The sequence below is a fragment of the Muscardinus avellanarius genome, assembly GCF_963383645.1.
Source record: "Muscardinus avellanarius genome assembly, chromosome: 10".
NCBI classification, from domain to species: domain Eukaryota; kingdom Metazoa; phylum Chordata; class Mammalia; order Rodentia; family Gliridae; genus Muscardinus; species Muscardinus avellanarius.
In genome coordinates, this window is record NC_137796.1 from 48,869,107 (window position 1) to 48,883,266 (window position 14,160).

The 14,160-nt window shown below is 41.3% G+C and overlaps 1 pseudogene across 1 annotated transcript; it reads right to left on the reverse strand.

The window, feature by feature from the left end:
* Positions 1-7,444: 7,444 nt before the first annotated feature.
* Positions 7,445-8,649, reverse strand: LOC308267971 (cyclin-G1-like; annotated as a pseudogene). The gene is made up of 2 exons: positions 8,472-8,649; positions 7,445-8,086 (listed from the first exon to the last, which is right to left on the reverse strand). The product of its transcript is annotated as a cyclin-G1-like (transcript).
* Positions 8,650-14,160: the final 5,511 nt, after the last annotated feature.

The window sequence follows — 14,160 nt, forward strand, 5'->3', positions numbered from 1 at the left end:
ATGGAAGAAGTTAATGACAGAGATCTCAGCATTCCTATTCCTTTGCTGTGGGTGCATGCAAGTAGTAAAAATGGGGGGAAATTGGTAGAGATTGAGCTTATGTTGGTTGTTAATAAGAGCTGTAAAAATAAAAATTTATTCCCTGTTTACCTTTGGCTTGACACGTGTCAGGAAATTAATAGAAAGAGGGGAAATGTATCAGTATTGGGAAATGGCTTTAAAATGTATGAATGTACCAGTATTGGAAAATGGTTTAAAAATGTGAAAATAATGTTGGCTTCAGGGAAAGGGCTGCAGAGGACCCAGGCACCCAGGGTGATTAGCAAGAGAATAGAGGAAGCCCAGAAGCCTAGAGTCTTTACATTTCTTTTTTTAAAAAAAAATTTTATTGGTGCATTATATTCATACATCATATTGGGGTAAAAAACTTGTGTGGACATACATGTACACATTGCCCATTTAGCCCTACCCAATTCCCACCCCATTCCCTCCCATCCCACCTTCCCTTGCTTGGCTTAGTAGTTGACTTAGATATGTTTAAGTACACTGTGTGTTTTAGAGATTTTTCTTCTTCCCCCCTTTCATCCCCTCATTTAAGTTGTCTTGTTTGCTCCTCTATAGGATTTCCTTTTTCATTTGGAGTTCCTCTTATGACCCATTTCTCCTTAGCTTTCACATATTAGGAAAAGCATCTGATTTCTAATTTTTTGTGACTGACTAATCTCACTTAGCATAATGTCCTCCAGTTCCATTCATTTCCCTGAAAATGATGTAATTAATTTTTTTAATGGCTGAGTAAAATTCCATTATTTACATATCCCAGTTTTGTAATCTATTCATCTGTTGATGGACATCTTGGCTGGTTCCATAGTTTGGCTATGGTGAATCATGCAGCTATGAAGATAGATACACATGCATTAGTTTGGTAGTTTGGCTTCCTATCTTTTGGGGAGATACCCAGAAGTGGTATTGCCGGATCAAATGGTAGATTTGTTCCCATTCTTCTGAGGATTCTCCATACTGTTTTCCAAAGTGGTTGCACTAATTTGCAATCCTACCAACAATGTCTTAGAGTTCCCACTTCTCCACATCCTCGCCAGCATCTGTTGTTGTTTGTGTTTTGAATGATGGCCATTCTAGTTGGAGTTAGGTGAAATCTCAGGGTAGTTTTGATTTGCATCTCTCTGATTGCCAGTGACGTTGAGCATTTTTTCATGCATTTATTGGCCATTTGAATTTCTTCTTTTGTGAAGTGTCTATTTAGTTCATTTGCCCATTTTGTTATTGGATGCTTTGTTTTCTTAGTGTTGAGTTTCTTGAGTTCTCTGTATATTTTAGATATTAGTCCTCTATCAGTGGTGTAGGTGGCAAAAATCTTCTCCCATTCTGTTGGTTCTCGATTGAGATTCTTGATAGTTTCCTTTGCTGAACAGAAGCTCTTCAGTTTCATGCAATCCCATGTATTGATTCTCCTTTTAATTTGTTGTGCCTTTGGGGTCTTGTTGAAGAAATGTTTGTCTGTGCCTATGTGTTGCAGTGTTGGACCTATGCCCTCTTCAAGGAGCTTCAAAGTCTCTGGTTTAATTTCCAAGTCTTTGATCCATCGTGAGTTGACTTTTGTACGGGGTGAAAAAGTGGGATTAACATCCAATTTTCTGCATATGGTTAACCAGTTTTGCCAACACCATTGGTTGAAGAGGCTATCTTTTTTCCAGTGTATGTTTTTGGCCTCTTTGTAAAAAATCAATTGGCTGAAAGTGTGTGGACTTGTTTCTGGGTCTTCTATTCTGCTCCATTGGTCTATATATCTGTTCGTTTGCCAGTACCATGCTGTTTTTATTACAATGGCTTTGTAGTATAGTTTAAAGTCAGGTATTGTGATTCCTCTTGCGTGGTTTTTGTTGCTGAGAACTACCTTGGCTACTCTGGGCTTTTTGTTATTCCAGATAAATTTAAGGACTTGTTTTTCTATGTCTGTGAGGAATGATCTTGGTAGTTTAATGGGCATTGCATTAAATCTGTAGATCACTTTTGGGAGGATGGCCATTTTAATGATATTTATTCTGCCAATCCATGAACATGGAAGGTCTTTCCATCTTCTAAGATCTTCTTTGATTTCTTTTTTCAGTGTTTTATGATTTTCTTTGTAGAGATCTTTTACCTCCTTGGTCAAGTTTATTCCTAGGTATTTTATTTTTTTGTGGGAGATCCTGAGTGGAAGTGTTTTCTGAATTTCTTTTTCAGTGGATTTATGGTTGGTGTACAGGAAAGCTTCTGATTTTTTAAGATTGATTTTGTATCCAGATACCTTGTTGAATTTGTTGATCAGTTCTATAAGCCTTTTGGTTGAGTTTGTTGGGTTTTCTAAATATAGTATCATGTCATCTGCAAATAGTGAAAGCTTAAGTTCTTCTTTTCCTATTTGTACTCCTTTGATTTCCTTTTCTTGCCTTATTGCTCTGGCTAGAGTCTCTAGTACTATATTGAAGAGAAGTGGTGATAGTGGACATCCTTGTCTCGTTCCAGTTTTTAGGGGGAATTCTTGAAGTTTTTCCCCATTTAATATGATGTTGGCAGTGGGCTTATTGTAGATTGCCTTAATAATGTTGAGATATGTTCCTTCTATTCCAATTCTCTGCAGTGTTTTTTATCATAAATGGATGTTGAATTTTATCAAATGCTTTTTCAGCATCTATTGAGATGATCATGTGGTTTTTGTCTTTGATTCTGTTTATATGATGAATTACATGGATTGATTTTCATATATTGAACCAGCCTTGCATCCCTAGGATGAACCCTACCTGGTCATGGTGAATGATTTTCTTGATGTGGTTTTGAATGCGTGTTGCTAGTATTTTGTTTAATAGTTTTGCATCCAAGTTCATCAGAGATATAGGCCTGTAGTTTTCCTTCCTTGAACTGTCTTTATTCGGTTTGGTTATTAGTGTGATGTTGGCTTCATAGAATGTATTTGGGAGAGTCCCGGTTTTTTCTATTTCCCGAAATTGTTTGAGGAGTATTGGGATTAGTTCTCCTATAAAGGTTTTATAGAATTCACTTGGGAAACCATCTGGTCCTGGGCTTTTCTTTGATGGTAAGCTCTTTATTGCTATTTCAATCTCTTTGATTGTTATTGGTTGGTTTAAGTGTTCTATATCTTCTTGACTCAGTTTAGGAAGGTTGTATTTATCTAGGAAGTTGTTGATTTCCTCCAGATTTTCCATTTTGTTGGAGTATAGTTTTTCAAAGTAGTTTCTGATAATCCTCTGGATTTCTATGCTGTCAGTAGTAATGTCTCCTTTTTCATCCCTTATCTTCATAATTTGGGTTGATTCTCTCTTTTTTTTAGTTAGGTTGGCTAGTGGTTTATCAATCTTATTAATTTTTTCAAGAAACCAGCTTTTGGTTTTGTTGATTTTCTGTATTGTTTTTTTATTCTCTATTTCGTTAATTTCTGCTCTAATTTTAATAATTTCCTGTCTTCTGCTGGCTTTGGGGTTCAATTGTTCCTGCTTTTCAAGGGCTTTGAGGTGTGCCATAAGGCTATTTATTTGAAGATTTTCTGTTTTTCTTATGTGAGCACTCAGTGCTATAAATTTTCCTCTTAATACTGCCTTCAAAGTGTCCCAGAGGTTTTGATATGTTGCTTCTTTATTTTCATTTGTTTCTAGAAATTTTTTGATTTCACCTCTTACATCTTCTATGACCCATTCTTAATTCAGAAGTGTGGTGTTCAGTCTCCACATGTTTATGTTGTTTCTCTGGGTCTTCTTATAGTTGATTTCTAGTTTCATTCCATTATGGTCTGAAATGACACAGGGAAGTATGTAACATTTTTTAAATTTTCTAGTGCTCATTTTGTGTCCCAGGATGTGATCTATTTTGGAGAAGGTTCCATGAGCAGCTGGGAAAAATGTAAACTCTGCTGTAGTTGCGTGAAATATTCTATATGTGTCCAACAGGTCCATTTGGTTAATGGTGTTCTTTAGTTCTGAGACATCTTTACTGACCCTTTGTCTGGAAGATCGGTCTAGTATTGTGATAGGTGTGTTGAAGTCTCCCAGTATTATTGTGTTGGGATTTATGTGTAACTTCATGTCACAAAGAGTTTGATTTATGAACGTAGCTGCCCCTATGTTTGGGGCATAGATGTTGATTATTGTTATTTCCTCTTGCTGGACTATTCCTTTTACCAGTAAAATGAGACCTTCTTTGTCTCTTCTAATAAGTTTGGGTTTGAAGTCTAACTTGTCTGATATCATAGTTGCTACTCCTGCTTGTCTTCGAGTACCATTAGCATGGATTACCTTGCTCCAGCCCTTTACCTTGAGTTTGTTCCTATCTTTACTTGTAAGGTGTGTTTCTTGTAAGCAGCAGATGGATGGATTCTGGCTTTTAATCCATTTTGCCACTTTATGTCTTTTTATTGGGGAGTTGAGGCCATTTACATTCAGTGTGATTTAGAGAGATAATTTTTAATTCCCAACATGTTAAGATCTTATTTCTGTTTGAGATACTGTTTATTCTTCTTTGCTTAGTTGTCTGCTGGATGGGAATTCTTGTTTCTTTGGTTCTGGTGTGTATTACCCATTTCCTCTTTGCAGTTAATCTCCTTGAGTATTTTCTCTAGCGCTGGTTTTGAAGACATAAATTCCTTCAGTTGCTGTTTGTCATGGAAGCTTCTTATTTTCCCATCTAATTTGATGGATAGTTTTGCTGGGTAGGAAATTTTTGGCTGGAAGTTGTTTTCTTTCAGAGTTTGGAATATGTTACTCCAAGCCCTTCTGGCTTTCATAACTTGGTTTGGGAAGTCTGGAGTGATTCTAATTGGTTTGCCTCTGAATGTCACTTGGCCTTTTGTTTTTGTTGCCTTTAAGATTCTCTCCTTGGCTTCCACATTAGTCATTCTGACAATTATGTGGCGTGGGGATCCTCTTCTCTGATCCTGTCTAAAGGGAGTTCTATACATTTCCTGGACCTGTGTATCGACCTCTTGCTCTATGTTTGGAAAATTTTCTGCTATTACTTCCTTGAAGAGATTGTTGTTCCCTTTGGTTTCACCTTCTTTTCCCTCCTCTATTCCAATTATTCTTAGGTTAGCTCTCTTGAAATGGGCCCATATTTCTTCAATGTCAGATTCCTGCTGTCAGATTTTTTTTTCTAAATTAGAAACTATGCGTTCATTTTTAGAATGATCATCTTCAAGAAGCGAGATTCTATTCTCCATGTGGTCTAATCTGTTGTTTATACCTTGATATGAGGCCTTTACTTCATTAATTGCATCCTTTATCTCTTTTTGGCTCTCTCTAAATTCTTTTCAAAAGTCCTCTATTATTTCTAAAGTTATTTTCCTAATTTGATCTTCTAGAGATCTTTGGATTTCTGTGTTATCAGATTCTGATGTTGTGGGGTTGTTGGCATTCACTGCTCCATTGTTACTTCTCTTTCCCATGATTTTGGAAGTTTGTGCCTTCTCTGGGTTCTTCCCTGAGCCACTACGAGTTCACTTAAGATGCTCTGGATCTTGAGTCTGTGGTATCTTAGTCACCACTACTCCTTCACTGGGTTGTATCACAAAGTCTCAGACCCAGGGAGTCAATCAAGGCTGCTTAGACCATGGGGGGTGCCAAGTTGGGCGTTCTCCAGCGGGGAGTTGTGACTATGGTATGATATCTCTGCCATTGCCACTCCCCCACTGGGCTGCACTGCTAAAATCTCCGACCCAGGGAGACTATCTGCGCAAGTCCCTGGGAGTGCAGTACTGGGATTTCTCCCCTAGGGGCCGCAATTTGACTCACGGTTGTTGAGTGCGCTGATGGAGCTGTAGTGAACTCGGTGGATTCGCTGCTGCCACCACTGGCAATATGGCACCACTGCCACGCCCTCGGCCGTGATGCGGCGTATTTCTTCTCTGGTTTTGAACTCCCCTCTGAGTCCTTGCCAGTTGTGCTGTGCCCGGCCCTTGGGAGCTTTAGATGTTCCCTGCACCAACAAAAGTGCTGACTGCCGCCCGGCTGTTCAGCACCTGCTCACCTCGGCTCGCTGTCCACCCCTCCTCTCAGGTGCCTGGTGGCTGGTTGAGTGGGTTGGTCTAGGGCCGTCCGGTGAACTCGCCGCTGCCGCCAGCAGTAAGACGCTGCTTCTGCATCCTAGGCCGCGAGGCCAGAGTACCTCCTCTCTGGATTTGAGCTCTGTTTTGAGTCTCCCTCCTCTCTGGAGCCTGGTGCTGCTAGGGGAGATGTAGGCCGCGCCGCTCCGGCCGCTCTGCGCCGCGGCTCTTGCTGCTCCGCACCACGGCTCTGGCCGCTCCAGGTGCTCTGGTCGCTCTGCATCGTGGCTCTGGCTGCTCTGCACCGCGGGTCTGGCCACTCCGGCCGCTCGGGCTGTTCCGCGACGCGGCTCTGCCTGCTCAGGTTGTTCTGGCCGCTCCGCTCCGGCTGCTCTGGCCACTCTGCTTGGCTGCTCTGGCCGCTCCGCTCAGCTGTTCTGGCCGCTCCGCTCTGGCTGCTCCAGTCGCTCCGCCCCACGGCTCCGGCCACTCCGCACCGCCGCTCCAGCCAATATGCGCTGCGGCTCTGGCTGCTTCGGCTGTTCTGGCCGCTCTGCTCGCCTGCTCTGGCCGCTCTGCTCGACTGCTCTGAACCACGGCTCCGGCTGCTCTGCACCGCGGGTCTGGCCACTCCGGTCGCTCCGGCCATTCCGCGACGCGGCTCTGGCTGCTCCGGCTGCTCAGGCCGCTCTGCTCCGCGGCTCCCCCCAATCCACGCTGCGGCTCTGGCCACTCCAGCTGCTCCAGCCGCTCCGCGCCGCGCGGGCATGGCACTTCGGGCTGGTTTTTTTCCGGTGTCTTGTTTATCCAGCCCTTTTTCTCTGTCCCTTGTATTTACTATTTTTATTTCTTTGCTGGTGGTGTTTTCTGACTCTGAAAGGCACTGGTTTTGTGGTAGTAGAGTTGGATTGTTAGCGGGACTTTAAGTGCTGCTTTCCTCCGTTGCCATCTTCCCGGAAGTCCCCCCTGTGTAACTTTAAATGAGCTAGAGCTTAAGGTCCTACATAGAGCAAGATGATGTCCGATGATTAAAAAAAAAGAAGAAAATATTGTGTCATGTTACAGTATATACAGGAGGATGCTATTTTCTGAGCTGATAATCTAATGAAATTGTTAGCAAATGTATAAAGGTTGGATAATCCCTTACTTTTAGGGTATTGTATCTTATATGTAGTAAATGCCTTTAAACATCAGCTGATTACATCAGTAAAATCATTTTTACCTTTGCTCTGAAAAACCCATTTTATTTTGAAGATAATACTGTAATTATTCAATTATAAATAAAATTATAACATTGGAAACTTTTCTTTCTTTGGAGAATAACAACCAAATTTATGAGTTAAGTAGCTGTTTCAGGAATTATTGGAAGGTGAGTTAGTAACTATGCTTCAGTTGCTAGGCGGTACACCCAGAAACAATCCATTTCAACTTCTGCACATTCGGTTTGGAACACTTGTTTGATGAATATTCAGTTAAACATTTGGACACGAGCTCCTGCCAGAAGGTCAGATCTCTGCTGTGTATCTTGGAACGTTTCTGAAGACGTTCTACAGCTTCTGTTAATTCTACACACTTCGGTGCTTGGATCTCCAAAGCAATGACAGACAACGCCAACACAGAGGGCTTTGCTTTAGAAAATATAACCCTGCAGTGACATGCCTTAACTTGAGCCTCTAGTCTTTCACAATTAAGGCCATTTCTCTTTTCAAATGGCAAATTTTCCTGAATGAGTGAAAAATAGAGCTGCAGAAATCGAAAGGCAGTCATAGCTCTCACTTTACAACACACCTTCTCCAATACAACCTTCTCCATCCTCATCAAGTCTGAAAATGCGAACCTATATTGACTAATTGGGATCAAGTCAGTTGCCAGTGGGACATTCCTTTCCTCTTCTGTTGATTTTACAGCCAAATAAATGCAGCTCAACCCAACACACCAAGGTGCCTGCGCTGTACCTTCATTTTGGACAGGAATCTGTCCAGTAGATCCACAGCTAGAGAAAATGTCTCCATGTCAAAGCTAAAGAATTGAGTGATACTAAGAAGATCTTTTACTTTTTTTTGTCCAACTTTTATGTGAATACAGCTCTGTGCTTTTATAAAGAAAAATGCAACATTTGGTTCTATGTTACACTCCAGAGAAATTCAGGTTGGCAGTTGAGGAAATAGTATATGAGAGGTGATAGAAATTACTAATTTGGAAGTGTTTACAGATTTTTTTTGGTCCTTCTGCCTTTCAAAGACTCCTGTGATTTACAGCCCATCTCTGACTATTTTCTCAGATTCTCTAATATATGAGGACAGTATATTTCTACCAGACTAGTTCCTACATACTTAAGCTTTCTTTTTTTTAAAATTTTTTATTGGCGCATTATATTCATACATCATACTGGGTTAAAAAACTTGTGTGTACATACAAGTACACATCATGATCTTTTACTTTGAAGTGCCTTTTTCTCGCAGTCATTCTGAGGTCATTGTCATGTGCAGACTCAATTAGTCTCAAGCCACAGACCTTTGGCTGACATCTAGACTCTTGTTCCATCAGAGTGCTCGCTGGTGTAGCAGTGTCTGAGAGTCAACTGTCAGTATCTCTATCATCTTGACAGCAATATGGCTCCTCTTGGTAACCACCCTCCCCAGGCCTACTCTAACCTTGCCCCATGCTGAATGCTCCAAGAAGCCAAGGTGGGGAAGGGCTCACGGGCAGGAGGGGAGAGGCCTGGGGAGGAGAGCTGCCCTGGGTGGAGGTTTCGGCAGTGCCTAGGAGGTGACACTATTCTCCCCAGTGTCAGCTTGGAACTCTTATATCATTTTGTTTTAAAGTAAGAACAGGCCGGGTGTGGTGGTGCATGCTTGTAATCCTGCACTTGGAAGACCTCGGAGACAGGAGGATCGCGCAGGTTCGAAGCCAGCCGCGCGCGCTGGCTTAGGAGACCCTGTTTCCAAATAAAACCTATAAAATAGGTCCGGGGGTGTAGCCTGGAGGTAGACGGGCTTCCAGGAACCAAAGTACCACACAAAAATAAATAATTAAAAAAATAAAGTAAGAACAGGAAAAATTTATTTCAATAATATATACTCATTACCCAGGATATCCAAAATGTCATTGTTTTCATATTTACTCAAGGCAAACAATTTTAATTAATTAATTAATTTATTTATTTTTGGTGGTACTGGGGTGGGACCCAGGGGCTTCTCTACCTCTGGGCTATACTCCCAGACCTATTTTATATTTTTTTATTTGGAAACAGGGTTTCACTAAGTTGCTGAGAGCCTCACTAAGTAGCTGAGGCTGGCTTCGAACCTGTGCGGTCCTTCTGTCTCAGCCTCCCAAGCACGGGGATTACAAGCGTGCGCCACCACACCCAGCAAGGCAAACATTTTTTTCTGGCTTTACATTCTTTCGGCACACCGCGTCTTCAGAATCCAGTATGTACTTTGCAATCAGCACATTTTAAAAATGCATTGATAGATTGTAATTACACATTATGAGGCACAGGATGGTAGAAGCATACATGCACACACCACTCAGCCCTTCTACAGTTCCCCCCACATTCCCTCCCCCCTTCAGTGCCTGGAGTTCCTCCTATGTCCAATTTTCTCCCTAGCTTCTGCGTATTAGGAAAACATCTGACCTTTCACTTTTTGTAACTGGGTAATCTCACTTAGCATAATGTTCTTCAATTCTATCCATTTCCCTGCAAATTATATAATTTTGTTCTTTATGGCTGAGTAAAAGACCATGTGTAAGTTGGGCTTGGAGGAGCTTGGGAGGCTGAGACAGGAGGATTGTGGGTTTGGGTTCGTGGACAGCCTCAGCTACTTAGCAAGGCCCTCTGCAACTTAGTGAGACCTTGTTTCGAAATAAAGAATAAAAATTAGGGCTGGGGATATAGCTCAGAGGTTGAATGCCCCTGGGTTGCATCAGTCACACACACACACACACACACACACACACACACACACACACATGACCATGTATACATATCCCATAGTGTTGTAATCTATTTATCTGTTGATGGACATCTTGACTGGTTCCATAGTTTGGTAATTGTGAATTGTGCAGACATAACCATATTTATGCATTAGTCTGGTAGTTTGTTTTCTATTTCTTTGGGAAGATGCCCAAAAGTGCTATTGCAGGATCATATGGTAGGTTCATTCCCAGTTTTTTGATGATCCTCCATACAGTTTTCCAAAGTAGTTGCACACATTGGCAATCTCACCAGCAACGTATTAGAGTTCCCGCTTCTCCACACACTTGTCAGCATTTGATGTTTGTATTTTTAGTGATTGCCATTCTAATTGGGGTTAGGTGAAATCTCAGGGTAGTTTTGATTTGAATCTAATTTTTTTTGAGCATTTGACTCTCTTTTGTGAAGTGTCTATTTAGTTCACTTGCCCATTTTTCTCACACAAATAAATGAACACATAAAAAATGTCCAACAGTATTGTCCTTAGTGTAATGCACCGGAAAACCATACTGAGATGCACATACATGTCCAGCAAGAGTGGTCTATAAAAACAAGACAAGCCGAGCGTGGTGGTGCACGCTTGTAATCCCAGCATTTGGGAGGCCGAGACTGGAGGATCGTGGTTCGCGGACAGCCTCAGCTACTTAGTGAGGCCCTCCGCAACTCAGTGAGACCCTGTTTCAAAATAAAGACTAAAAATTGGGCAGGGGGTGTAGCTCGGAGGCCAAATGCCTCTGGGTTCCATCCCCAGACCCGCAAAAAAAAAAAAAAAAAAAAAAAAGACAAAACTGAATATAGAATTGTAGGTGAAGACAGAGTAGAAGAGGCATGCCTGTCTCAGACTGTATGGGTTTATGAGATCAGGGAAGAGTCCACTGTTTCAAAAACAAAAGATTAAAAAATAAAAAGCAGCTGAGATTTTTTTTCTCATTTTTTTAAAATTTATTTTTTATTGGTGCAATGTATTCATACATCATAGTGGTATAAAGAAAATACTTTTGTAGACATACATGCACATATCGCCCAGTTAGCCCCTACCCGATCCCCACCCCATTCCCTCCCCATCCCTCCTTCCCATGCTTGGCTTAGTGGTTGACATCTAGTATTATAGCAATTTATACAATATTAACATTGATAATCTCACATAACAGTTTCATTTGTCTGGTACCAAACTCTTGATGACTTAAAGATAACATTTCAATATTTCTTTTTAGCAGCTGAGATTTTAACTCAAAGGTAGAATGCCCCATGGGTCAATCACCAGTACCACCACCACTACTACTACTACTACTACTACTACACACACACACACACACACACACACACACACACACACACAAAGTAATAATAGATCAAACTTTTGGACACTTATAACTAAAGGAAAAGGATAGGAGCAAATATCTGTTGTCATTTTCATTAACAAATTCTTAAAGACAAGGACCAAACTTTCAAAATTAGGTCAGGTGTGGTGGTGCACGCTTGTAATCCCAGCACTTGGGAGACTGAGACAGGAGGATCGCACAGGTTTGAAACCAGTCTCAGCTATTTAGTGAGGCTCTCAGCAACGTAGACCGTGTTTTCAATTAAATATAAAATAGGTCTGGGAGTATAGCCCGGGGGTAGAAAAGCCCCTGGGTTCCACCCCCCAGTACCACACACACACACACACACACAAAAAAAAAAAAAAAAACCCTTTCAACATTATATTGAATATATATCTTTTTTTTTCTCCTCTATAGTTTCAAACAGCATGCAAAATCATATTCTCCAAAGTTCTATTTTTTTTTCTGTTTTGTTTCCAGAAAAGTAATCACTGGCAACATTTCTACACAAGAAAGTGAAGAACTGGTGATTTTACCTTCTTTCTCCCGAACATTTTCAAAATCATGACCAGAAGCCAGCCTTTTCTTGCTGCTGAGTGCCGGTTGTTGAATTGGCCTTCTGAGGTGCTACTGTGGCTACACATTGTTTGAAGGGTTTTGTTTTCTTGTTTTTACTTTTCTTTCCTTCCTTCATATTCATAGCAGGACTACTACTTTAAAAATTCCATTGCCGGGGTGGGGGGTGGTGGTGGCTCAGGCTTGTAATCCCTGCGCTTCAGAGGCAGAGACAGGAGGATGGAGCCAGCCTCGTTGGCTTAAGAGACCCTATTTCCAAATAAAATATAAAAAATAGGTCTGCGAGTGTAGCTCGGAGGTAGAAGGGTTCCATCCCCAGTACCACCAAAAAAAAAAAAAAAAAAAAAAAATCCATTAAAAAAAGAGTATTTTGTAAAAAATTCTACTGACAATGTAAAAATTAATACTGTTAAAATTCCACCTCTTCCCCATTTTAATTCATTGATTAATTCATAAAATGTGTTTTATTTATTTTTATTTTTTGCGGGTCTAGGAATAGAACGCAGGAGCATTTGACCCCTGAGCTATACCCCCTGCCCTAGTTTTATTCTTTCTTTTATCCTTCCTTCCTTCCTTCCTTCCTTCCTTCCTTCCTTCCTTCCTTCCTTCCTTCCTTCCTATTTATTTTTTTGGTGGTACTGGGGTTCCTGGAAGCCCTTCTACCTCCGGGCTACACTCCCACACCTATTTTTACATTTTTATTTGGAAACAGGGTCTCCTAAACCAGTGCGCGGCTGGCTTCGAACCCGCGAGATCCTCCTGTCTCTGCCTCCCAAGCGCAGGGATTACAAGTGTGCGCCACCACGCCCGGTTTATTTTTTATTTTGAGACAGGTTCTCATAAGCTGCAGAGGGTCTCACTAAGTAGCTGAGGCTGTCCACAAACTGTAATCCTCTGGTCTCAGCCTCCTGAATGCTGGGATTACAAGTGTGTGCCACCCGCCCGGCTATAAAATGTATTTTAAAGTGCCAGATAGCGCCATGCGTGGTGGTGCACACTTGTAATCCCCGAGCTTGGGAGGCGGAGACAGGAGGATGGCGCATGTTCGAAGCCACAGCGCTGGCTTAAGAGACCCCGTTTCCAACAATAAAAAAGTATAAAATAGGTCTGGGAGTGTAGCCCGGAAGTAAAAGGGCTTCCAAGAACCCCAGTACCACACACACACAAAGATGGTTTTTACAGAAGAGATAACATGAAAAAGAGGAGCTCACTAAGCAGAAAACATAGCAGGAAGTGCTTTGGCTTAGGAGTACAATGTAAGCACAATCATTAGGTACATGGATCTGTATCCTAAGATCTAAGGCAAGATAAAAATATGTTGAAAAATACATGAACATTAAGCTAAAGTGGAATGCTTCACTAAAAGGCTCAAGCTCATCACCTGCAAAGCAATGACTCTTAGACTGGACAGCAAGAGTTGGATTTGTGCTGAATTTTCAGTTCTGCTTAGAATTGTTTAATTTAGATGAAGTTTTAAAAATTGTGTAAGATATATCATGTAAAGATGTAAATGGGAAAATATCTTGGTGCAAAAACTTACTATTAAAATACCTGTATCTCATTATATATAACTCAAAAACAGCTGTCTTTTTTTTTTTTTTATAAATTTTTGGTGGTACTGGGGTTCCTGGAAGCCCTTCTACCTCCGGGCTACACTCCCAGACCTATTTTATATTTTTTATTTGGAAAGAGGGTCTCTTAAGCCAGCAAGGCTTGCTCCGAACCAGCGCGATCCTCCTGTCTCTGCCTCCCAAGCGCGGGGATTACAAGCGTGCGCCGCTGCGCCCGGCTTAAAAACAGCTGTATTTTGATTATGATTTTATTTGGAAATAAAATGATCTATCTTAATACTAATGTAAAAATTGAGATTTACTAAGAGAGTACTGTAATTACTATTTTTTTTTTTTGTGTGTGTGTGTGTGTGGTACTGGGGGTGGAACCCAGGGGCTCTTCTACCTCTGGGATAGACTCCTAGACCTATTTTATATTTTATTTGGAAACAGGGTCTCACTAAGTTGCTGAGAGCCTCACGAAGTAGCTGAGGCTGGCTTCAGACCTGCGCAATCCTTCTGTCTCAGCCTCCCAAGCGCTGGGATTACAAGCGTGCGCCACCACTCCCGGCCTGTAATTATTTTTAATGGGATAAATAGATGAAACACAAATGATATCACTATCACATACCTAAACCAATTTAAAAAGGGACTGAAAATACCCACTGGAGATTATTAAGTCAGAAG